Source organism: Balaenoptera acutorostrata, chromosome X, assembly GCF_949987535.1.
Source record: "Balaenoptera acutorostrata chromosome X, mBalAcu1.1, whole genome shotgun sequence".
Lineage (NCBI taxonomy): Eukaryota > Metazoa > Chordata > Mammalia > Artiodactyla > Balaenopteridae > Balaenoptera > Balaenoptera acutorostrata.
The window spans coordinates 15139830-15164627 of record NC_080085.1 but is presented as its reverse complement, the minus strand read 5'-3'; the positions used below and the strand labels follow the sequence as shown (position 1 = coordinate 15164627).

At 42.2% G+C, this 24798-nt stretch overlaps 1 protein-coding gene across 5 annotated transcripts in view; it reads left to right on the top strand.

Annotated features, from left to right (window-relative positions):
* The window catches only part of RAI2 (retinoic acid induced 2), a 411537-nt gene that overhangs the window by 66302 nt on the left and 320437 nt on the right, over positions 1-24798 (top strand). For 3 of the 5 annotated variants that reach the window (XM_028164344.2, XM_057538162.1, XM_057538161.1), the window contains exon 2: positions 15472-15641. The exons of 1 other annotated variant lie outside the window; for it this stretch is intronic. The gene's annotated coding sequence lies outside the window, so the exon portion shown is untranslated. Of the gene's footprint in view, positions 1-8671; positions 8713-15471; positions 15642-24798 lie in introns of those variants that run through there. One more of the 5 variants, XM_057538163.1, reaches the window with a different exon arrangement.

The window sequence follows — 24798 nt, the reverse complement described above, 5'->3', positions numbered from 1 at the left end:
AATGATCTAGGCATATTTCAAAATGGCCATGTTGGGGCTTCCCTGGTGGTCCAGTGGTTAAGACTCCGCACTCCCAATGCAGGGGGCCCTGGTTCGATCCCTGGTCAGAGAACTAGATCCCACATGCTGCAACTAAGAGTTCGCATGTTGCAACTAAAAGATCCCGCATGCCACAACTAAAAAAGGTCCCACGTGCCGCAACTAAAAAAAGATCCCGCATGCCGCAACTAAAAGATCCCACGTGCTTCAACTGAAGATCCTGCACGCGGCAACGAAGATCCCACATGCCACAACTAAGATCCAGTGCAGCCAAATAAATAAGTAAATAAATATTTTTTTAAAAGGCCATGTTTCCCCTGCCTCTGCTAGAAACACGAGGAAATTTCCCTTTAATCTTTAAAAATAACACAAAGACAAAAGAGCATATGCTTCACATGCCTGATTCGAAGGTCAAGACTCATTATGTTTTAACCTCTGTAAATTTCTCACTACCTGATTCTGAATTAATGCCTTGAGTATGATGAAGAATAAGCAAATTAGTAGGTTATACATAAGTTTATATGGGTCAAGAAAGGCATGTAACCTACTTAAACTCTTTGGGAAACAAACCATTTTCAAGTTTTTGGCAGCATTAAGTGGTAGAAAAGGGACTTCCCTGGTGGCGCAGTCATTAGGAATCCACCTGCCAGTGCAGGGGACACGGGTTTGATCCCTGGTCTGGGAAGATCCCACATGCTGTGGAGCAACTAAGCCCATGTGCCACAACTACTGAGCCTGAGCTCTAGAGCCCGCAAGCCACAACTACTGAGCTCACGTGCCGCAACTACTGAAGCCTGCGCACTCTAGGGCCTGAGTGCCGCAACTACTGAGCCCCTATGCTACAACTACTGAAGCCCGTGTGCCTAGAGCCTGTGCTCCACAACAAGAGAAGCCACTGCAATGAGAAGCCCGTGCACCGCAACGAAGAGTAGCCCCCGCTCGCCGCAACTAGAGAAAGCCCGTGCACAGCAACGAAGACCCAATGCAGCCAAAAATAAATAAAATTAAATTTAAAAAAATACATTTAAAAAAGTGGTAGAAAATATATTAATTAGAAATAACTTACTAAAGCAAGTCTTTGAGAAATTCTAATGGTAATATTTTAGTTAATTGCTTGTATTATGTTAAAGGACTGGAATATCTTTTGAATATTTAGAACTTTCATGAGTCTAGACTTCCTTTCCTTCAGTTGGTCCTATTTAATGTGGTTTTATGCTGCATCTTGTATTTCTGAAAACTGGGTTTTTGTATGTATTGAGGCTGAAGAACCTTGAGAACTGTCACTGGCCGACCAGTGGCTCAGTAATCATCAACAAGACCGTTGGGAGTGGGAAGGTGGTTAGATGGTGCCCTTGAGTGACTTAATGGGAAGGTTCTTTATGAGAGATTTCCTGAATAAACATGTAGTCTTTTCATTCCTTTAGATATGCTAAAATTTTTTCTTGGAATCAGCCCGACCCTGAGATAGCTCTTTATCTAACTTATCTTGGCCCCAGTAGACGTGCTTTTGCTGATTTGTGTTTAGCTGTTGTAATGCTGACTGGCATTGAGAAACTTGATATCATATTAAGTTCAAGGTTGTTATTTCTCCCTCTATCACTATTTTATGCAGTATCTGCATTATGAGTACCCGATGAAGAAGCTTCTCTGAAATGTCACTAGCTAACAATAGACAAAGTGAGTCATGGAACTCATTGAGTTTCCCACGATGGGTAGACAGCTAGGAAGCTCAGAACTGAGAATGAACCCACTTCTTGCACAAGACTATGGGATCATAAATTATGCATCTGTTTTTCATATCGCTATTCTTTCTTCCCCTCATTGTCCCCTCTCTCTCCCTTCAGTCTTAACTGTGAAAACCTGATAGGGCTCCTGGAGGTAAAATTCAGGAAAGAGTGGGGCTCCCTTAAGGCTGGGACCCTGTGGCATTTTAAATTCACAAGATTGTCCGTATTGAGCTTCCAGCTTTTGTTAATTAAAGCTTAGATTTTCCTATCCTGTACAGGTTCCAGTAGTGATTTCTGCTTCTGATGGTAAAACATGATTCTTCGTGTCTGTCTGTCTGTCTGTCTGTCCAAATTTGGGGGCAGTAGTTTGCCCTATGACCTCAGTTCTCTGAAGAATCTAAGAAGAGTTGTTGAATTTCACTTTCTTCAGCTTTTTTCTTATTGTGGAGCTGCGAGTGATGATTTACAAGCTCCTTATATGCTGAACAAGAAACCAGAAGCTTACTATCCCTTCCAGTTGTGACCACCAAAAATGTCTCCAGACACTGCCAAGTGTCCTCTGGAGAAGAGTCAAAAATCACCCTCAGTTGTGAATGATTGCTATTATATCATGTAGAATACTAAATATGATGTTTAATAATATGTAATTATATATTTAATAAAAATAGAATTAGGTGAATGAGACTTCTTGGCGATTTGATGGAATCGAACATTGTGGTTTCTGTTGGTACGTGGCTGGGGCAGATTGGCTAAATGCGCGTCAAACCCATTTCCTCTTCCTGGGCACTCAGTTGACTGTATTCTCTGCCCCCTTGCATCTAGGTGGAGCCATGTGACTAATTGAATAGGGGTGGAAGTGGTGCATCTCATTTCTAGGCCCCTAAACCATCCCATGTGCTCTTCTGTATTCTCTCACTTTATTCATCAGTCAGCCAAATTCAGAGGATTCAAAGCATATAGGGGATGACAGGCTTACAAGGTAGAAGGAACCTGGACCCCTGAATCAATGCTTGAAGAAAAGCCACCTGGGAGAGCCTTTCAACTCGAACACCTACAATGAATTTTGTGTGAATGAGAAATAATCTCTATTAGAATTTGGAATTAATTCGTTGCTGTAGCATAGCATAGTTTAACCTGAATAATTCAGGGGCTCAAAACATTTGCTATTAAAGAATAGGATGACTCTAGAAGTTTGGAAGACTTGAGGAAATGTAGGGACAGACCTTAGTGTTTATGCCTATCAGTTAACAAAATGCATTTATTCCCATTACTTTAAAATGATGTATTATAAATAATTCTAATTTCAGAAAACCGTATCAGCAAAATGATAAAGTCCTTCAACAGTCCTCAGTACTGCAGAGTCTACCTGAGGCTCTAGTGTCTCAACTAGACACCTAAGAGTCAGGGTAACTGTAAGGTGGGGCCCACACTACTTCCCCACAGTCTGATTCTGATAATGCTGACCAGTACATTCTTTTCCAAGGCAGGAGTCAGAAGAAGTTTTCCATTTTGGTTGCTTTTCATAGAATTTTGAAGAATGAGAGTAAGGGACTCATTCAGCCATATGCGGATAATAAACCAAGTCAACCGAATGGCAGATACTAGAGGGAAGCCAAACATCCAGATGTTAATCCTTCCCATTAATTAGAATAAAAATCCTGTGGAATGTGAAGGGTTGGAGGTTACTGGGTTAAATTGATCTATGGTTTTTCTTAGACTACTTAAGAGAATTTGAAGTTGCTGTCTTTAAAAATGCAAACTGCGCTGCACTATTTACATATTTTATGTGGGAAGTGGCAGGTTTTAATTTTAGCTGCATACCACCTTCTCAATTGTTCCCTGAACAGAGTAGAAACTTAGAGAAAATTAGATGGACGGAAAAAAATGATAGTAAAATGAGAAACTGATATGAGTTTAAAGTTCAAAGTGCATTCCAAAGTGCTGGCACATTCTGTAATCCATGCACATTTGATCAGGAAAACTACATGGTCTCTTATAGTGTTTTTGACTATCTGAAGAGACTCAAAGCAAGGAAAATTCATTGTAGAAGAAAAAATAGACTCATGATATGCACGAAGAGATGGCTCTAGGGTTTTAAGAATTTCTTCCAATCTGATAGTAAACTCTTTAAGAAAAAAAAAGGGGTTGGTTTTATGCTTTAGCCTTCCTTGGTTTTGTGCTTTGGAATAGAACCTACCTTCTACTTAAATTGTGTGAAGGAATGTTAAATGACAAATGACAGATAAGTTTAAATCTTGAGCCACATGCAAAAAAGAAAAAGCCTGAAAGGAAGGATATTCTTTTTCCTTTTTCTTGGTCAAGTTCTTCTGGTGCAGCTTCATGAATTGAGGTGCCTGACTTCGAGGTGAGGACATAACTCTTGGAAAAGTGACCTTATCACTTTAGAGAACGCTTTCTTCAGGCAACATTTATAGACATCTGCCTTCTGCTTGCATTAGGCTCTTTGCCCTCTCTCACCGGATATTATATTAGTCAAGATAGATAGGCTGTACTGCAGTAACAAAACTGCCTTTCTGAGCAGTGTGAAAACTGCCCTTCTCTTTCTATCAAGAGACTTTCCTCTCAACCAATCCTGCTTTCGCCTTCAAAATGATGTTGTTTTTGCTGCGGGCTTCAGGTTCTTATTTTGGACAGTAGTATCTGAACATCTTCTCTTTGCATTCCACCTTCAGTAGTCCTCAAGGCAACATGGATGCCCCTGACTGTCCAGATGAGAGTCACTATAAGGAAGTGCAGGAAAGAAAAACCCCAAAGTGAATTTTCATTCTCAGCGATTACTCCTGTAACACACTGCTTCAGTTCTTGTTATTCACGTGTAATTTTGTGACAAGCTTTTGAGTGCAGGGCACTCGGGCTCAGCTCTGTGTCCCCTTGGGCTTGTGAGCAGTATGTGAGGAGATGTGTGCAGGCCTGGAGATTTTTTAAGTCTCTCACTAGGCATTCACTTTCTAATCAAGGGCTCTTTCACAAGAAGCTCAAATATACTCTTAGGGACAGCAATAAGGCATTAAAGTTTGCCGAAAGATATGTCCAACCAGCATGTTAATGGCGGCGCCATTTTATTTATACCTATTGGAATGTGTTTTTTTTTTTTAAATTGAGGTATAGTTGATGTACGATATAAGTTACAGGTGTACAACAGTGATTCACAATTTTTAAAGGTTATACTCCATTTATAGATATTATAAAATATTGGCTGTATTCTCTGCATTGTACAGTATATCCTTGTAGCTTATTTATTTTATGCATAATAGTTCGCACCTCTTAATCCCTACCCCTTTCTTGCCCCTCCCACCTTCCCTCTCCTCACTGGTAACCACTAGTTTGTTCTCTGTATCTGTGAGTCTGTTTCCTTTTTGTTAAACTCACTAGTTTTATTTTTTAGATTCCACATGTAAGTGATATCATACAGTATTTATCTTTCTCTGTCTGACTTATTTCACTTAGCCTAATACCCTCCAAGTCCATCCACGTTGTTGCAAATGCAAAATTTTATTCTTTTTTATGGCTGAGTAGTATTCCATCATGTATAAATATATACACCACATCTTTATCCATTCATCTGCTGATGGACACTTAGGCTGCTTCTGTATCTTGGCAGTTGTAAATAATGCTGCTATGAACCTTGGAGTGCATGTATCTTTTCAAATTAGTGTTTTCGTTTCTTGAGGATATATACCCAGGAGAGGAATTGCTGGGTCATATGGCAGTTCTATTTTTATTTTTTTGAGAAATGTCCGTACTGTTTTCCACAGTGGCTGCACCAATTTACATTCCCGCCAACAGTGAACGAGGGTTCCCTTTTCTCCACATCCTTGCCAACATTTGTTATTTGTGTTCTTTCTGATTATAGCCATTCTGACAGGTGTGAAGTGATATCTCATTGTGGTTTTAATTTGCATTTCTCTGATGATTAATGATGATGAGCATCTTTTCATGTGCCTGTTGGCCATCTGTATGTCTCCTTCGGAAAAATGTTTATTCAGGTCTTCTGCCCATTTTTTAATTGGGTTGTTTGTTTTTTTGATGTTGACTTGTGTGAGCTGTTTATATATTTTGGATATTAGCCCCTTATCGGTCATATCATTACCAAATACTTTCTCCCATTCAGTAGGTTGTCTCCTTGTTTTGTTGATGGTTTCCTTTGCTGTGCAAAAGCTTATAAGTCTAGTTAGGTCCCATTTGTTTATTTTTGCTTTTATTTCCTTTGCTTTAGGAGACAGATCAAAAAAATTTTTGCAATGATTTATGCATATTAATGGTTACACCATTTTGTTTGTAACTACTGGAATGTGTTGGTTTTTTAAATAATGTAAACATTTTATATATAGGTAAGAAACTCATATTAAATGTTTATACAGATCAGCTTGAAAATCACTGCTTTATTAATTAGCTGATAAGGCTCTGTGTAAAATCCTGATGATGTGAACACATGATAGGGAAGCTTTGATGGAACAGGGAAGGACTAGCAAAGGGGTCAGAAAGTTCTTGGTTCTGAAATGTTGCATTTGTCTTTGGGGGAAAGCAAGACAATGGAAGATGAATCCTGTCAGACCAAGAAGACCCATTTAACAAACTACTGACATTTTCTTCCCAGAAAGTACAGAACTACTTCAGTAATCACAGTAATATGTTAACTAGCAGTTGTTCTTGGATAAACTTTAATTTTGGTACAGTTGTTGCCTTGGCTATGGGTGATGCAGGAAGGTACCCAGACTCTTCAAGGCTGTGTCCCAGAGTCTGATACAAGGAGAAGAGGAACAGAGGGAGGAAGTGGGGAGAGAACAAAGGGGAGTGGGAGGAGACAGTATGGCAGAGACCTTGGGGCATTCTTGTGAGCGCAGCTTCAGAGGGCTTGGGCCCAGATGTGGACATAGGGCCTTACTCCCAGGGTCCTGGTCACTGAGGTCAGGGAAGGCCCAAGCTGCAACCACAAGCTTTTGTGCCTCTGGGCCAGGGATACTTCCTGAAGAGAAGCCAGAATGCTGGAGTGTGGTTTCAAAGGCCAGGAAGCTGGAAGCCAGAGGCCACCCCCAAAGGAGAAGCCTCGTTGCCTCAAGGGGAGAAAGGAAGAAAATGAGTACCTATCTGCTATGGTCTGAATGTTTGTGTCCCCATACCCCCCAAATCCATATAATGAAACCCTAACCCCCAATGGGATGGTATTAGAAGGCGGGGCCTTTGGGAAGTGCTTAGTGCCTTTGGGAAGTGGGTAGAGAAAAAGATGAGTGAGTGGTAGAGTTAGACCAAACAGAGCTCCGTCCTTGTCTGGGGTTTTGAGGTCCACGCTGTGTGGGCAGTGAGAGGTGGTCAGGAGGTGGGAGACATGGAAGTGACCTAATAGATGCTGCTAGAAGAGGGACTGGGACAAGGTGGCCAGGTCCTGGGGGTGGGGTGGGGGTGGTCTAGGGATGGGAAAGAGTGGTTGAAGATCTGTGGGGTGGAGACTGCTGGCATTTACCTCCCTGATTTCAGAAACTCCTCAGGGCATAGGCTGTACTTTGGGAACATTCTTTTCTTTTTTTCCCCCTTCAAGGCTCTTGCTGAGTGTTTAACCACTTCTTACCTAAGAACAGTTCTGGGAGTGGAAAGGGTTCCCTCACAGTATGATTTGCCCCACACTGAAGAGCGGTTGCTGGGGCCTTACTGTGTGGGAGTTGGGGCTGAGGGCTGCCCAGCCAAGAAGCAGAAACTAGACCGGGCTTGCATTCTTCCTAATTTCTCCAGACATGCTCTTGTTCACTGTTCACTATTCTCACCTGCTTATTCTTCAGTGTAAATGCTAGAATCAATTTGGCAAGTTAAAAAAATTCCAGTGAGATTTTTAAATAATTAATTAATTAATTAATTTTTGGCTGCGTTGGGTCTTCGTTGCTGCGCGCAGGCTTTCTCTAGTTGTGGCGAGTGGGGGCTACTCTTCGTTGCGGTGCGTGGGCTTCTCATTGCGGTGGCTTCTCGTGTTGCGGAGCACGGGCTCTAGGTGCGCGGGCTTCAGTAGTTGTGGCTCGCGGGCTGTAGAGCTCAGGCTCAGTAGTTGTGGCTCACGGGCTTAGTTGCTCCACGGCATGTGGGATCTTCCCAGACCAGGGCTCGAACCCGTATCCCCTGCATTGGCAGGCGGATTCTTAACCACTGTGCCACAAGGGAAGTCCCTCCAGTGAGATTTTGATTGTAATTGTGTCAAAGCAATGTATTACTGCTTTTCATTAAAATTGAATTTGAGCCTAAATAATAAAGTGCTTTTTTATTCGGAAAGGACTTTTTTTTTGCTCATTCATTTATTTCATTACCCAGCAATACATATTGAGCACTTAGGAAAGTCCTAGAAAAGTGGCCCCATTATCTAGTGACACTGAGAGCCACTTGAGGCAAAGGAAAGAAGAAGGACAGTCCTTCTACTTGCACTGCCCACCTTCCTCACCTTGCCCCAATCCCAGCCCTGGTGGAGCCTGTTATTTAAAATGTTGATATTATTTTCATCATGAATTTTTGCATTAATTTTAATTTAGAAATGTTGTATTAAAATATTTATCTTGATTACTGAGTTTTTTTGACATCCCTTTAAATTTTAAACCCAAAGTGAGTGCCTTGCCTGTCTCCCCCATGTCCCCAGTCCATGGAGTACTTAACAGCAGGTGAGAGTAGAGAGGGAACAGGGTTGTAGACTGCTCAGGGAGCCAGGATGACTGAGGACCAGGAGTGAGAAACTTCTGTGCTTAACTCCTCAACAGAATCATGCAGCGCTTCTTAACTGCAGTGTAGAGATACCCATTCTCTGAAGGGCTGCCCTGACCACAAGTATGGCAGGTGGCTTGCAGCTGAAGAGGAGGAGGACACAGCTCAAGCATTGCCATCCCAAAAGGAGTACTGCACTGTCCAGTATGGGAGCCACCAGCCAATTTGGCTCTTAAGCACTCGAAACATGGTTAGTCTGAATTGTGATGCGCCATAATTATTAAGTTTGCACTGGATTTTGAGGACTCAGTATTAAAAAAAAAGATCATATATCTTATTAAAGTTTTGTTTTATATTGATTACCTGTTGAAATGATAATATTTTTGGATACATTAGTTCGAATAAAATGTATTATTAAAATGAATCTCACTGGATTTTTTATTCTTTTTTTAATGTGGGAACTAGCAAACTTTAAATTTCATGTGTGGCATGTGTTTGTGGCTCATAGTATTTCTGTTGGGCAGCACTGGTCTGGGTGGTAGCAGGGATGTGTCCTTGAACTCATACAGGGGCCCTGATCACAGAGACCTTGGGAATTTCATCACACATTGAGGCACTTCCTCTAACCTCTTCTGTGTGACTGGGTGCTCAGCATGTAACCTGTATTAAGAGGCCACCAGCTAGGCAAATGTAAGTTGGAGCTCACAGGTAGTCAGAGATAGGACCTGCTATTATGGCAGTAGGGGAGGGCGCTGGAGAGTGACGGATAAGGAAGTGTAGTGGAAATCCTTGTTGACCTAGCACCTTTGAACACCTTTCTTATATTTGGAAACTGCCCCACAATGGATGAGATTCTTACTCTCCCAACCTCCTTTGCAGGTAGGGATTAGGGCTCAGCCAATCAAACACACACAGGCCATATTTGAGGTGACGTGGAAGCAGCCAGTGTTACTGCATGAATCCATGAGGTTGAGGTTGGCAGCACCAGCTTCCAGGAGCAGTGAGGCAGAGATTCAGCATTAGTGGGTGGGTGATACCAGCTGTTATGATGCTGCCCAGGAGGTGGCAGGAGTGTCTCTACCAGACCAGTCCTTGGTGAAATTTGTGGCATTGTTCTTTACTACATAACCTTTAAACTGGTTTTCTGGTCTTTCAGAGATTCTCTGTATCCTTCAAATTTTTCCTAGCTAGAATGCTATTGTCTGCAATAAAATCCTGACTGATATACAGTGGTTTCTACACCTGCTGTATAGTAGTACCCAAATACCCAAATGGTGCTTCAAGCAGTCAACTACTCTTGAAGACCTTCTTTTTGTTTAGCACTGTGATAACAGCTGGAAGGACTCAGAAAAATAATGAGCCTTCATTGCCTTGTTCCAATAACTCACACAGGTGATGTATGGTGATTGGCATCCTGGTGCCAAGGTCTTCCCCAGGGCAGAGGAGAACAGGTTCTGATTCCTCTTCAGCTTAGAGCTACATTTAACTCTTCAATTTTAATTCTCTAAAAATAATTGGCTGCCTTCCCTCTTTCCTGGCATCTGTTCTCAAATCAACCTTGAGACCAAGGCTGCTCTGGACACACACAGAGTCACAAAATCTCACTTACATCACTGCCTCTAAGTGAGTTTACTACTCTACTTCCTGCCTCCAGGAAGTAAAATGATGGGGTGTGTGTTCCTTGTAAAAAGGAGGACATATTTTCAAATCATACACTTATAATTTTGCAAACGTCAACTCTAGTGTTTGGGTTCCCCCAAAGCTAGACTCTGAGATGAGGATTTAGATGCAAGTTGTTGATTTGGAAGGTGATCCCAGGAAGCACAGGGAGGGAGCAAGGAAAAGAGGGTGTGTTGATGAGAGGGTTATTGCTGTGGGCAACTGGGCTCAGTCCTGCTAAGGATCCTCTGAAAGATTGCGCAGAACATAACTCAGAACCATCCCACCAGGGAGCAAGGAAGTTGGGGTATTATCTGTCAACTCCCAGCCCTCATTATTTGAGAGTTATTCCTGGGGGTGTTACCTCCCCAGCGCTTCTATTCTAGTTTGCCCTGCATGGACAGAGACTGCTCCTATGGCCAGAGAAAAGTCCTCAGGCAGAGAGACCCAGGTGCTTGAGGCTGCAATCTGCCAGTGTGTGTGGGGACTGTCCACCAAAGCTGTGGATGACCTTCAGGTGGGCCAAGGGCATATTGGCTATATTGGTTGGCTACATCTAGTTAATAAAACTTTCATCATGAATTCATTCTTGCATTAAACATATATTTATAGAGCACCCCGTATGTTCCCAGCATGCATTTTGTCATGGCGATATAATAGTGACCAAAACAGATACAAAGCCCTCCCTTAATAGCTTATTCTAGTGACTATTCTCAGGAGTATTAAATTCTACCAACCACAGATGCCTAACAGATTTTCAGTAACATATGCATTCATTTAATACTAATATTTGATATTGTACTAATTGGATAAAATATGACACTTTCTGTTATCTTTCTTTGTTAAGAAAACATAATTTCAAAGAATGTTGGAGCTTGAAGTGTTCCTAAAGATAACTGAGGCATGATGTATATGGAATTTTAAAAAGTGATACTGATGAACCTAGTGGCAGGGCAGGAATAAAGATGCAGATGTAGAGAACGGACTTGAGGGCACAGGGGGGAAGGGGAAGCTGGGATGAAGTGAGAGAGTGGCATGGACATATATACACTACCAAATGTAAAATGGATGGCTAGTGGGAAGCAGCTGCGTAGCACAGGGAGATCAGCTTGGTGCTTTGTGACCACCTAGAGGGGTGGGATAGGGAGGGTGGGAGGGAGGCTCAAGAGGGAGGGGATATGGGGATATATGTATACGTATAGCTGATTCACTTTGTTGTACAGCAGAAACTAACACACCATTGTAAAGCATTTATACTCCAGTAAAGATGTGAAAAAAAAAAAAAGATAACTGAGGCATGCAAAGGTGAACTAAACTTTCCTAAATACACATAGCGGAACCAGGACCAAAACTTCAGGTTTCTTCACATATTTCCAAAATAGCACCACATTGCCTGAGACTGGTGATTTTTTACAGCAAAAACCAAAAAGCGGTTTGAGTGCACCCTTATACATTGTGGTAGGAGTGGAAATTGATGCAAAGTTTTTGTAAAACAATTGGCAATAAGCGTAAGAGCTTTAGAGGTAAACATTCCCATTGACATAGTAATTCAGCTTTTAGGGATTTATCCTAAGAAAATAATCAGAAAATTGCAAAAGATTTATATACAAGAAATATTAATTTAGTTGAAAAGTATGTTTTTAAAAATATTTAGTATTATGGGAAAATACAGTACAATACTTAGTGATGAAATGAGAATATACAACTTCATATACTGGATGTCTCATTTTTTTCAGAAAGATCCACACAGAGAAGAAAATAATAGCAAAGCAGCTGTTATATCTTCATGGTGGGACCATGGAATATTTGTTTTTTCTTGTATTTTCTGCAGTGGACATGTGTTACTTTTATAATCAGGGGGTAAAAATCGAAACATTCTTTTGCCTAATTTTTCACCTCTAAGCATTTTGCTGAGTGCTGGGGAAGTGTTAAGCAGATATTTTTGTGTTCTTCCACCTTGAAAAGAAATCATAGTTTAAAACTAGGCTCCCAGTGTTCAGAAGCCTTCCAGCCAGTATGGCTGTGGAGAGGGTACATCTTGAAATGTCTTCCCTCGTGGCCCTGCATCCCCCTCTGCAGCTTCATCTCCCTTCACTGGAGTGCTTCCCTTCTCCCCATGGGTGTCCCATGGACATGGGTCCCTTGTCTGCATCCTGCTAGTGTATTCCTGCTTTGTGGCTTCTATTCCTTTGTTTCCTTCTTTGCCATCAGCTCCGCCTTCATTGTGTTTCTTTCAGTTCCTCTTAGAGAAGCAGAATCCCATGCTGCTGTTTTTCAGCCTTTCTCCCCTCTTAGTTTCAGCTGCAAAGTGTGATGGGGACTTCATCTCATCTTACCTGCTGTGTCTTGCCTTTGGGATTAGACACTTACTATGAAGATGAAAGAAAACCAGCCGCCTATTAAATATATCACCTTTGGACTTTCCAGAGCCTCCAGCTTTGCCAAACACGACGGGAGCCTTTGGCCCCCTATGGCAACACTTCCCGAAATGCATGCTCTCTTCCAAAGCAGCTGAAGAACACAGACCCCCTTCTTTCTCCCAAACAAGGCTGTTGTTTTTATCTCCCAGGTTGCTACCATGTGGGAATGTCGTTGTGTGAGAAAACATCAACACCCAAAATGCAGATCGCACTTGCTTCCCATCAACTATGAAGGGGCCATTAATCATTCTCCACCCTCCCATCTTTCCCCGTCTTTATTACAGAGAAGCTGTTCTTGTAATTTCTGACGAGTATCTGTGGGTGGTGACTAACCTTTGGCATTGTCCATGTGGTCTGACAGGAATGGTCTCGTGTCTCCTAGCATCAGCCTGGAGAGTTCAAGGGCATCTGAGGAGGCCGCATGGCAAGGTGCAGCCAAGCAGAAGGAAATGAAGATGTTAGGATGGGAGCAGCCTGAGGCTGGGTCCCTTAGGCCTGGTGGTGATGCATTCTTGCTTCTTTGTTAACTAAAGCTCTGAAGGCGTTTGCTTTTTTTATTCCTGGCTCAGCTGAGTACAAAATGCTGTCTGGGCAACATTTATTAGAAAACCTCTGCTCACAGGGGTGCAATAAATATCATTCTTTTTGGAAAACCTGTGGTACTTATATGGGTGCTACTGTAGTTCAAGCCCAAGAGAGATACCATGCTGTAGCTATTGGTGTTCAGTGCTAGAAACAGAAACCCCTTTAGGTATTTAAATAGAAAGCTTTTGAGTTCAGAGAATAAGGGGCTTACCATATTGTTGGAAGGGCTGGACAAACAGGAATGATTGCCAGGGTATCACAGAACTGACTAACCCAAAGAAATCCTACCTCTGTCACAACTAGGAAGGTGGAGGGTCAGAGGCTGCTGCTGGAATACACTATCCAGGGTCCAGGAAGCCACCACTGATGCACTTCTTGACACCCCAGAGGTGCAAATGAAACATTGGAAATCTGCTTCAGAAACTCCACATCTCTGCTTAAAGGCAGAAAAGCAGGAAGATGATCTCTGCCTCATGTATTCTTTCCTATTGGTGACACCTGTCTATGTACAAAAGCCTAGCTGCAAGGGAGTCTGAGAAATATAGTATTTAGCTTTCTGGATTTCTTAGTATAGTAAGACACAATGGAAGGAGGTGGGAATGGAGGCCAAGTGCCAACAGACCATAACTTATAAACACACATACGTTATAAAACGGCACTGGCCTTAGAGCATGGAGGGGGCCCAGTTGGGGATGGCTGGGGCCCAGCTGGGGATGACTGAGTCCCAGTAGGGTCTGAGACCAAAAAAAGTGGGGTAAACAGAATATATGGTAGAGTTTCTTCAGGGAAGAGAGAAGGCAGAATCCATCACAGAATTGTCCCTGGTCTGATTTTTAGCAACACAAAGGAAATAAAGAGACTGTATCCCGGCTAGGGAAGTGGCTTGACTTTTGGCTTATGGGAATTGCTGATATTCAGTGTTAAGTGCAGATAGCATCATTACCTGGGACTTCAATTAGATGGGAGATGGAGTGGATCATAAACAAAGGTATAGTTCTTGGAAAGAGCTGGTGATGGAGTCAGGTCTCTGGCAGCCAACTTCCCTGGCATGGAAAGAGCTGTGGAATGGGGTTTAGGGGAAGGCACAGCAAGAATCCTGGGGTCCTGACAAGACCCAGGGAGTATGAGGCCAGATGATTGGGTGGGCTCTTTGGGTCTGATACCGAAAATGGGCCTCTGTACACCAGCACTGAATTAAGTCTCGGAGACAGAGTTTGGGTGAAGTAGAAAAAAATAGCTTTATTGCTTTGCCGGGCAAAGGGGGCCACAGAGTGCTAATGTCCTCAAAGCTGTGTGTCCCAACCTGGGAGGGTCTGTGAGAAGTCTTATAGTCAAGGGGCAGGGTTGCTGATAAGGATCAGGGTGTGTGCAGGGCCTGCATTCATTCAGTCTAGAGATCGTCTGCCGTCAGGTGGTCTCATGATGGGCTTTTGTGGTTCTTGAGGTTATTGAACTGTGACCTTCTCTCTGAAATGAAGAATGCTTCTTCAAGCAGTTAACATCTTCCATTTAGTGGGGGTTTTAGTTCTGCAGAAGAGCTCAAAGATATTGTTACGTATATCCCTTGAGGAGGAACCAGGACCCTGCCCCAAGGCTGCACTGTTGTTTTTTGACTGCTTCTCCCTTGTCTCCACATCACCTCCCTTGCCTGATTAGCAACTGTTTGAATTGTCCTTTGGAACTCACAGAAAATCGTGGAGGCTGAATGAAGCCTACTTCCTACAAACAAGAAATGGGGGACACAGAAAGGCTTTTGTGCCCAGGAGCCCCACAGGGTCCAAGTAAGCAGATGGAAGATTGTGGGAAGTTGGCTTAATTAGCCCCAGTTCTACATCCCTCCCTGTATCCATGCCCTTTGCCTTGTAATTTTGCATCTTCTCTTACAAAAGGCAAAATGGGTTTCCCGACCCCTTGATTTTGGGCTTGGCCTTGAGACTTAATTTGGACAACAGAATAGGGGAAGAAGCAGCACAAGTTCGGTTTTGAACCAAAGCCTTAAGAGACCTCACATGTTTCTATTTTCCCTCTCTCATGCTTTTGCCATGTTCATGAGAGGAGCTTCCCCTGGGTTCTGATTATTCAGCCTAGGCCCAAGAATAACCCATGTGGGAGAGACTAGAGTCCAGCTCATTACAAGGAACCAATCCCAGTGGACCTATAGCTTGAAGGAGGGCCTTCTAGCTGAACTCAAGCTAGTTCTTCTGGGCCCCAGGCAAACTAATGGTGTGTGAGAAATAAATGCTTATTTTGAACACTGAAATATTTGTGATTGTATAATAGTTATGCAGCAATAGCTGGCTGATACAGAGACTGTCACTGAATACCAACGGGTTTATCATTTCCAGGTATTTCAATGAAGAGTATCAGGAGGACATCTACAAATCCCAGACTGGCATGTGCAAGCTCTGAGGAATGGTGGAATAACCCAATGTATCTGGGTGACCTTTGGAGACAGCTGAGATAGAACTACAACAGGGCAGTGGCTGACACCCAAATCATAGCCTGTCTTCTCCAGGTAGGCTTCCCTGATTGGCCAAGCCCACAGAGATCTCTTCATCCTCTACTCTCCTCACTTATTGCCTGTTTTTCTCCTTCAGCTCTGATCATATGCCATCACATTTAGAGTGACCTAATTCCAAATCTCTCCAGATAAATGGATCTACCTCACTGTATTTTTATCTAACCACATGTCTATATTTTTTCTGTGTGGATATAATAAGGGACTGGTCAAGCATCTTGTTCAGATCCACATGCATTATGTTTAAAGCAGTGGTTTTTGAGATTCAGTCACTTCTGAACCATCTTCATGATGTTTGTCTATTTCCATGTATAACCAGGGAACAGTGTCTAGGGGGTGAGAGATTGTAGGCAAGCTGAGGCTGTGACTGGCTGTGACTCATAAAGGACTAGAATGCTGAGAGAAGGGAAGAGTCTTAGAAGGAGTTCTGTAAGGGAGATGGGGAGGCTGGAGGAGGCAGAGGACTGGGCTAGAATTAAAGTGCAGTAGTAGTTAAAGAAGGGTACTGAGAAGGAAGCCATTCGAGGGCAGCATTAAGAACCAGGAAGGGGCACTGTAAGAGGTAGAGATGGGAAGGTGTAGGGGAGGGCTGCAGAGTCAGTGCTGAGGAGTCTCACAATAAGACAGGGCAAAGGGCAGATGGTGGAGGAGAAGCAGGAAGATGTAAATGTTGGGCAAGTGAAGTCTGTGGACCATCATCGTGCTAAGTAAAATAATCTTGTTTTCCATGTGAAGAGATGTCTCTGTATTGAATACCACACTGAGGAAACTTTGGTCTAAATCAGTGGGCTTCCAAATCTTTTTCTGCTTGCATGTCCTCTAAAAGAATTTTGAAAAACTACATATTCCCTCACACTTTTAAAGTTGATATCTAAAATCCTTTATAAGTTTAAATATTATAATTCTAAAAGATGTAATATACAATAATATATTGTAACTATTGATATTTAAAACTAAAACTCATACTGTACTTGCTGGTATCAAAACATCATTATGGGTGGGGACCTTCAAGATGGCGGAGGAGTAAGACATGGAGATCACCTTCCTCCCAACAAATACATCAAAAATACATCTACATGTGGAACAGCTCCTACAGAACACCTACTGAACGCTGGCAGAAGACCTCAGACTTCCCAAAAGGCAAGAAACTCCCCACGTACCTGGGTAGGGCAAAAGAAAAAAAGAAAAGACAGAGACGAAAGAATAGGGACAGGACCTGCACCTCTGGGAGGGAGCTGTGAAGGAAGAAAAGTTTCCACACACTAGGAAGCCCCTTCACTGGCAGAGATGGGGGGTGGGTGGGGGGGAAGCTTCGGAGCCATGGAGGAGAGTGCAGCCACAGGGGTGCGGAGGGCAAAACGGAGAGATGCCCGCACAGAGGATCGGTGCCGACCGGCACTCAGCAGCCCGAGAGGCTTGTCTGCTCACCCGCCGGGGCCGGTGGCGCCTGGGAGCTGAGGCTCGGGCTTCGGAGGTCGGATCCCAGGGAAAGGACTGGGTTTGTCTGCGTGAACACAGCCTGAAGGGGGCTAGTGCGCCACAGCTAGCCAGGAGGGAGTCCGGGAAAAGGTCTGGACCTGCCTAAGGGGCAAGAGACCATTGTTTTGGGCTGAGCGAGGAGGGGGGATTCCTTCCCTGTCTGCCCACAGAAGGCAGAGCACCGCCTGCACAAGCTCCAGAGACAGGTGCAAGACGCGGCTATCAGCGCGGACACCAGAGATGGGCATGAGACGCTAAGGCTGCTGCTGCAGCCACCAAGAAGACTGCGTGCAAGCACAGGTCCTATCCACACCTGCCCTCCCGGGAGCCTGTGCAGCCCGCCACTGCCAGGGTCCCATGATCCAGGGACAACTTCCCCAGGAGAACACACGGCACGCCCTAGGCTGCTGCAGCGTCATGCTGGCCTCTGCCGCCGCAGGCTCTCCCCACATTCCGTACCCCTCCCTCCCCCCGGCCTGAGTGAGCCAGAGCCCCCGAATCAGCCACTCCTTTAACCCCCTCCTGTCTGGGCGAAGAACGGACGCCAGAGGGTGACCTACATGCAGAGGCAGGGCCAAATCTAAAGCTGAACCCCAGGAGCTGTGCGAACAAAGAAGAGAAAGGGAAATTTCTCCGTGCAGCCTCAGGAGCAGCAGATTAAATCCCCACAATCAACTTGATGTACCCCACATCTGTGGAATACCTGAATAGACAACGAATCGTCCCAAAATTGAGATGGTGGACTTTGGGAGCCACTGTAGGCTTGGGGTTTGCTCTCTGCATCTAATTTGTTTCTGGTTTTATGTTTATCTTAGTTTAGTATTTAGAGCTTATTATCATTGGTAGATTTGTTTATTGATTTCGTTGCTCTTTTCCTTTTTTTAAAATATATATATAAATATATTTTTTCCCTTTTTCTCTTTTTGTGAGTGTGTATGTGTATGCTTCTTCGTGTGATTTTGTCTGTATAGGTTTGGTTTTACCATTTGTCCTAGGGTTCTGTCTGTCTGGTTTTTTTTAGTATAGTTTTTAGCACTTGTTATCATTGGAGAATTGTTTATTGGCTTGGTTGCTCTCTTCTTTTTTTTTCTTTTTAGTACATTTTAATTTTTTTATTTTAATAATTTTTTAATTTTTTATTTTAATAACTTTATTTTTTATTTCTTTTTTTTCTCCCTTTTCTTCTGAGCCGTGTGGCTGACAGGGTCTTGGTGCTCTGGTTGGCTGTCAGGCCTGAGCCTCTGAGGTGGGAGAGCCGAATTCAGGACATAGGTCCACCAGAGGCCTCCCTGCCCCACGTAATATCAATCGGCAAGAGCTCTCCCAGAGATCTCTGTCTGAACGCTAATACCCAGCGCCACTCAATGACCAGCAAGCTCCAGTGCTGGACACCCCATGCCAAACAACTAGAAAGATAGGAACACAACCCCACCCATTAGCAGAGAGGCTGCCTAAAATCATAATAAGTTCACAGACACCCCAAAACACAACACCAGACGTGGACCTGCCCACCAGAAAGACAAGATCCAGCCTCATTCACCAGAACACAGGCACCAGTCTCCTCCACCAGGAAGCCTACACAACCCACTGAACCAACCTTAGCCACTGGGGGCAGACACCAAAAACAACAGGAACTACAAACCTGCAACCTGCGAAAAGGAGACCCCAAACACAGTATGTTAAGCAAAATGAGAAGACAGAGAAATACGCAGCAGATGAAGGAGTAAGGTAAAAACCCACCAGACCTAACAAATGAAGAGGAAGTAGGCAGTCTACCTGAAAAAGAATTCAGAGTAATGATAGGAAAGATGATCCAAAATCTTGGAAATAGAATGGAGAAAATACAAGAAACATTTAACAAGGACCTAGAAGAACTAAAGAGCAAACACACTGACGAACAACACAATAAATGAAATTAAAAATTCTCTAGAAGGAATCAATAGCAGAATAACTGAGGCAGAAGAACTGATAAGTGACCTGGAGGATAAAACAGTAGAAATAACTACTGCAGAGCAGAATAAAGAAAAAAGAATGAAAAGAATTGAAGGCAGTCTCAGAGACCTCTTGGACAACAGTAAACGCACCAACAATCGAATTATAGGGGTCCCAGAAGAAGAAGAGAAAAAGAAAGGGACTGAGAAAATATTTGAAGAGATTATAGTTGAAATTAGAGATTATAGCTAATATGGGAAAGGAAACAGTCAATCAAGTCCAGGAAGCACAGAGAGTCCCATACAGGATAAATCCAAGGAGAAACACGCCAAGGCACATATTAATCAAACTATCAAAAATTAAATACAAAGAAAAAATATTTAAAACAGCAAGGGAAAAGCAGCAAATAACATACAAGGGAATCCGCATAAGGTTAACAGCTGATCTTTCAGCAGAAACTCTGCAAGCCAGAAGGGTGTGGCAGGACATATTTCAAGTGATGAAAGGGAAGAACCTACAACCAAGATTACTCTACCCAGCAAGGATCTCATTCAGATTCAATGGAGAAATTTAAAACCTTTACAGACAAGCAAAAGCTGAGAGAATTCAGCACCACCAAACCAGCTTTACAACAAATGCTAAAGGAACTTCTCTAGGCAGGAAACACAAGAGACGGAAAAGGCCTGCAATAACAAACCCAAAACAATTAAGAAAATGGTAATAGGAACATACATACCGAGAATTACCTTAAATGTAAATGGATTAAATGCTCCCACCAAAGGACATAGACTGGCTGAATGGATACATAAACAAGAGCCATATATACGCTGTCTACAAGAGACCCACTTCAGACCTAGGGACACATACAGACTGAAAGTGAGGGGATGGAAAAAGATATTCCATGCAAATGGAAATCAAAAGAAAGCTGGAGTAACAATACTCATACCAGACACAATAGACTTTAAAATAAAGACTATTACAAGAGACAAAGAAGGATACTACATAATGATCAAGGGATCAATCCAAGAAGAAGATATAACAATTGTAAATATTTATACACCCAACGCACCCAGCATAGGGGCACCTCAACACATAAGGCACAACCCAATCCAAAAATGGGCAGAAGACCTAAATAGACATTTCTTCACAGAAGATATACAGATTGCCGACAAACACATGAAAGGATGTTCAACCTCACTAATCATTAGAGAAATGCAAATCAAAACTACAATGAGGTCTCACCTCACATCGGTCAGAATGGCCATCATCAAAAAATCTACAGACAGTGAACGCTGGAGAGGGTGTGGAGAAAAGGGAACCCTCTTGCACTGTTGGTGGGAATGTAAATTGATACAGCCACTATGGAGAACAGTATGGAGGTTCCTTAAGAAACTAAAAATAGAACTGTCATACGACCCAGCAATCCCACTACTGGGCATATACCCTGATAAAACCATAATTCAAAAAGAGACATGGACCACAATGTTCATTGCAGCACTATTTACGGTAGCCAGGACATGGAAGCAACCTAAGTGTCCATCGACAGATGAATGGATAAAGAAGATGTGGCACATATATACAATGGAATATTACTCAGCCATAAAAAGAAACAAAATTGAGTTATTTGTAGTGAGGTGGATGGACCTAGAGTCTGTCATACAGAGTGAGGTAAGTCAGAAAGAGAAAAACAAATACCGTCTGCTAACACATATATATGGAATCTAAAAAAAAAAAGTGGTTATGAAGAACCCAGGGGCAGGACAGGAATAAAGACGCAGATGTAGAGAATGGACTTGAGGATACGGGGAGGGGGAAGGGTAAGCTGGGGTGAAGTGAGAGAGTGGCATGGACATATATACACTACCAAATGTAGAATGGATGGCTGGTGCGAAGCAGCTGCATGGAACGGGGAGATCAGCTTGGTGCTTTGTGACCACCTAGAGGGGTGGGATAGGGAGGGTAGGAGGGAATTGCAAGAGGGATGGGATATGGGGATATGTGTATATGTATGGCTGATTCACTTTGTTATACAGCAGAAGCTAACGCACCATTGTAAAGCAATTATACTCCAATAAAGACGTTAAAAAAAAAACATCATTATGATGTGACAGCCACCATCATCCATTTAAAAAGTAAAAGACAAGCTCTTTAACAATCAGACACTTTACTTCATTCCTTTTACTCCTTGAAATTATATTTCCATTTCACTTCCCCCACAGAATTTTATCCTGATGTGATACATTGATACTTTTATGCTTGGCAGTCTTTTAGTGATCAGTCTCTCATGTATCACAGCAACAAAACATGTATGCAAATTTGTTTAAAATTTGTTTCCTATAACCGTAAATAATAAATAATTATTAAATATAAGAAGTAACATTTTATTGGAAAAACATCTCTTAATGAGATGGCTGGAGTAGGGGAGGTAGGTCATGGTCCCTCCATTAGAGGAAACTTGGCCGATGCTGGTATCCTGAATTGTACCTTCCTTAAGCATCTCGGAGGTTTTTACACCCAGGGCATCGTGTCTTGGTCAGGTTTGGAACCTTGGATACGGAGACATCTGTATGCCACCTGTACTAAGACAATGGTGATGGTAGCTGCCATCATGGTAAACTGAAGATCCCCTTTGCCTATTTCCTGGGTATCAGAGAAGCTTCCCAGATCTTTGTGTGATGCCAGGGCAAGGCAGGGGGGAACCCAATAATGCCAAAGATTGGATTTCCTGCAAGCATGACAGAATGGGTATTTAGAGCCTGATTTGCTTTGATTCAAAGAATACAAAGAAATGGGGCATTTTTGGTACAGTTGAATTCCTCACATTAAACTTCATGCCTACTATGTGGGGAGAAGGGGGAGAGAGCTTTGGATTGGGTGATCATAAAAGCGGAGGTTATCTGCATCTGATTGTCCACGTGTAAGATGGGATTGAAATCTACTCTATGCATCCTCCTGTGTTACTGTGAGGCTCGTATGAGATCAAAGGATGCTTGTGACATCATTTTGTAAACTGTCAAGAATTCTTTCTTATTTTTATTTGTAAACTTTTTATTTGGAAATAATTACAGGTTCACAGGAAGTTGCCAAGACATGTACAGGAAGGTTCTGTGCATCCTACAATCCACCTCCATCAATGCTGACATCTTGCCTAACTACAGTATAATATCAAAACCAGAGCTTATTCACACATAGCCAGTTATCGCCAGTTATACTTGTACTCATTTGTGTGTGTGTCGCTTCGTGAAAATTTATCACGTGTGTAACTTCGAGTAATTACCGTCACAGTCATGATACAGGACTCTTCCATCATCACCAGGCTCCCTCGTGCTACCTCTTTATAGCCACATACTCCTCTCTCACAGTCCCTAACCCCTGGTAATGACCCTGTCCATCTCTATAGTTTTGTTATTTCAGTAATGTTATATACATCAAATCACAGTATGTAGTTGTTTGAGATTGCCTTTTTCATTTAGCATAATTCCCTTGGGGTCCATTTAAGTTGTCACCTGTATCAATAGTTCATTCCTCTTTATTGCTGAGTTATATTCCATGGTATGGATGCACCATAGTTTGTTTAACCATTCACCTATTGAAATACATTCAGGTTGTTTCCCATCTTTGGCTATTATGAATATAGCTGCTATGAACGTTTGTGTACAGGTTTTTGAGTAAACATAACTTTCCTTTTCTTTGGAATATGTGAAATTCTGGGTTGTATGGTAAATGTATATCTAGGTTTATAAGAAACTGCCAAACTTTTCCAGAGTGGCTGCACCATTTTACATTTCCACCAATAATATATGAGTTATCAATTTTCTCTGTATCCTCATCAGCATTCAGTGTTTTCACTATTTTTTATTTTAGACATTTTCACATTCCCATAGGTGTGCAATAATATCTCATTTTGGTTTTAATTCACATTTCTCTAATGGCTGATGATATTGAACATCCTTACATGTGCATATTTGTCATCTTTAAATTATCTTTGGTGAAATGTCTGGTCCTGTTGTAACAGAGAAGAACAAACCTGACTCCATATTGGATCTATTCCTCTAGCTCTAACCTTTGTGCTCTGTTGCCTGTGCTTAGTCATGCTGGCTCTGCACCTTCCTAAAAGAATGTTGCCTAGAGTCTGAAATATACATAATAGCCCTTTCTCAAGGCTCTGCCTCCCAGGCTTGATCTTCATATAGAGATAAAAAGTTGCATAACAGAAAATAAGAATTATCTTGTTGGAGGTTTACAGGAGTATTGTGACCAGACCTATGTGGACAGCTGCAAGAACAAAGGATTATCACATACCCTCCGGGGTCTGGCCAGCACCAAGAAGTTTCCAACAGCAAGCCATATCCCCTCCCCTTTGCCTAGGCCTAGATCCCAAAGGATTTCTCCTAATTTTTTTTCTAAAAGTTTTATAGCTTTATGTTTTGCATTTAAGTCTGTGATCCATTTTGAGTTAATTTTTGTCCATGATGTGAAACTTAGGTTAAGGTTCATTTATTCTGCCTATGGATATCTAATTTCTGCAGCACCATGTGTTGAAAAGTCTATCTTTCCTCCATTGTATTGCTTTTGCACCTTGGCCAAAAATCAGTTGGGCACATTTGTGTAGCTCTATTTCTGGGTTCTTTGTTCTGTTCCATTGATCTATGTGTCTGTCCCTCTGCCAGTGTCACACTGTCTTGATTACTGTAGCTGTATAGTAAGTCTTAAAATCAGGTAAAGTGATTCCTCCAATTTTATTCTTTTAAAAAATTGTTCTAGTGATTCTAGGTTTTGTGCCTTTTCATATAAGTTTTACCATAGTCTTATCTATGTCTCCAAAAATCCTTGCTGAGATTTTGATAGTAATTGCACTAAGCCTATAGATTTCAGCTTGGGGATAATTGACATCTTTACTAAGTTTAGTATTCTAATCTATGGGCATCCATTTATTTAGTTCTTCTTTGATTTTTTCATCAGCATTTTGTAATTTTCAGGATACAGATCCTGAATATGTTTTTCTAAGATTATACCTAAGTATTTCATTTTCTTTGTAGTGAGTGTAAATGGTACTGTGTTTTTAATTTCGGTTTCCTTATGTTTATTGTTAGTATATGTAAATGGTATGAGCATTTTTGTGTGTTTATCTTGTATCTGCAACCTTACTGAATTCACTTATTAGTTCTAGGAGTTATTTTTGTAGATTCTTTGGAATTTTCTGTGTAGAGAATGTCATCTGCAAACAGGGAGTGGTTTTCTATCTTTCTTTCTGAGCTGTATGCAACTTATTTCCTTTTCTTGCCATGTGCTTGCTAGGACTCCTGGTACTATGTTCAATAAGAGTGGTTAGAATGGACATCCTTTTCTTGTTCCTGATCTTAGAGGGAAAGCATTCAGTCTTTCACCTTTCATTAAGTATGATGTTAGTTGTAGGTTTTTTAATAGATGGTCTTTATCAAGTTGAAGACCTTTACCTCTCTATTCCTAGTTTTCTGAGCTTTTAAAAGAATTATGAATGGCTGTTTTCAAGAACTTTTAAAACGTTATTTTCTTTTAGTACTTTTAAAATGATGCTTAGATTGACATCTTGGTTCTGTGTGAAGTTCTGATAATATGAGGACACATCATTTTCCTTGTCAGCTCTGCCCCTTCTGGGCAGACTGGGAGGACACAGGTGACGGAAGGGCTTCTTGTTGGGTGGGACTATGGAAAAAATGGAGGGGAGAGATCTCGAGGCGTTGCCCAAAGGGGTCTGTTACCA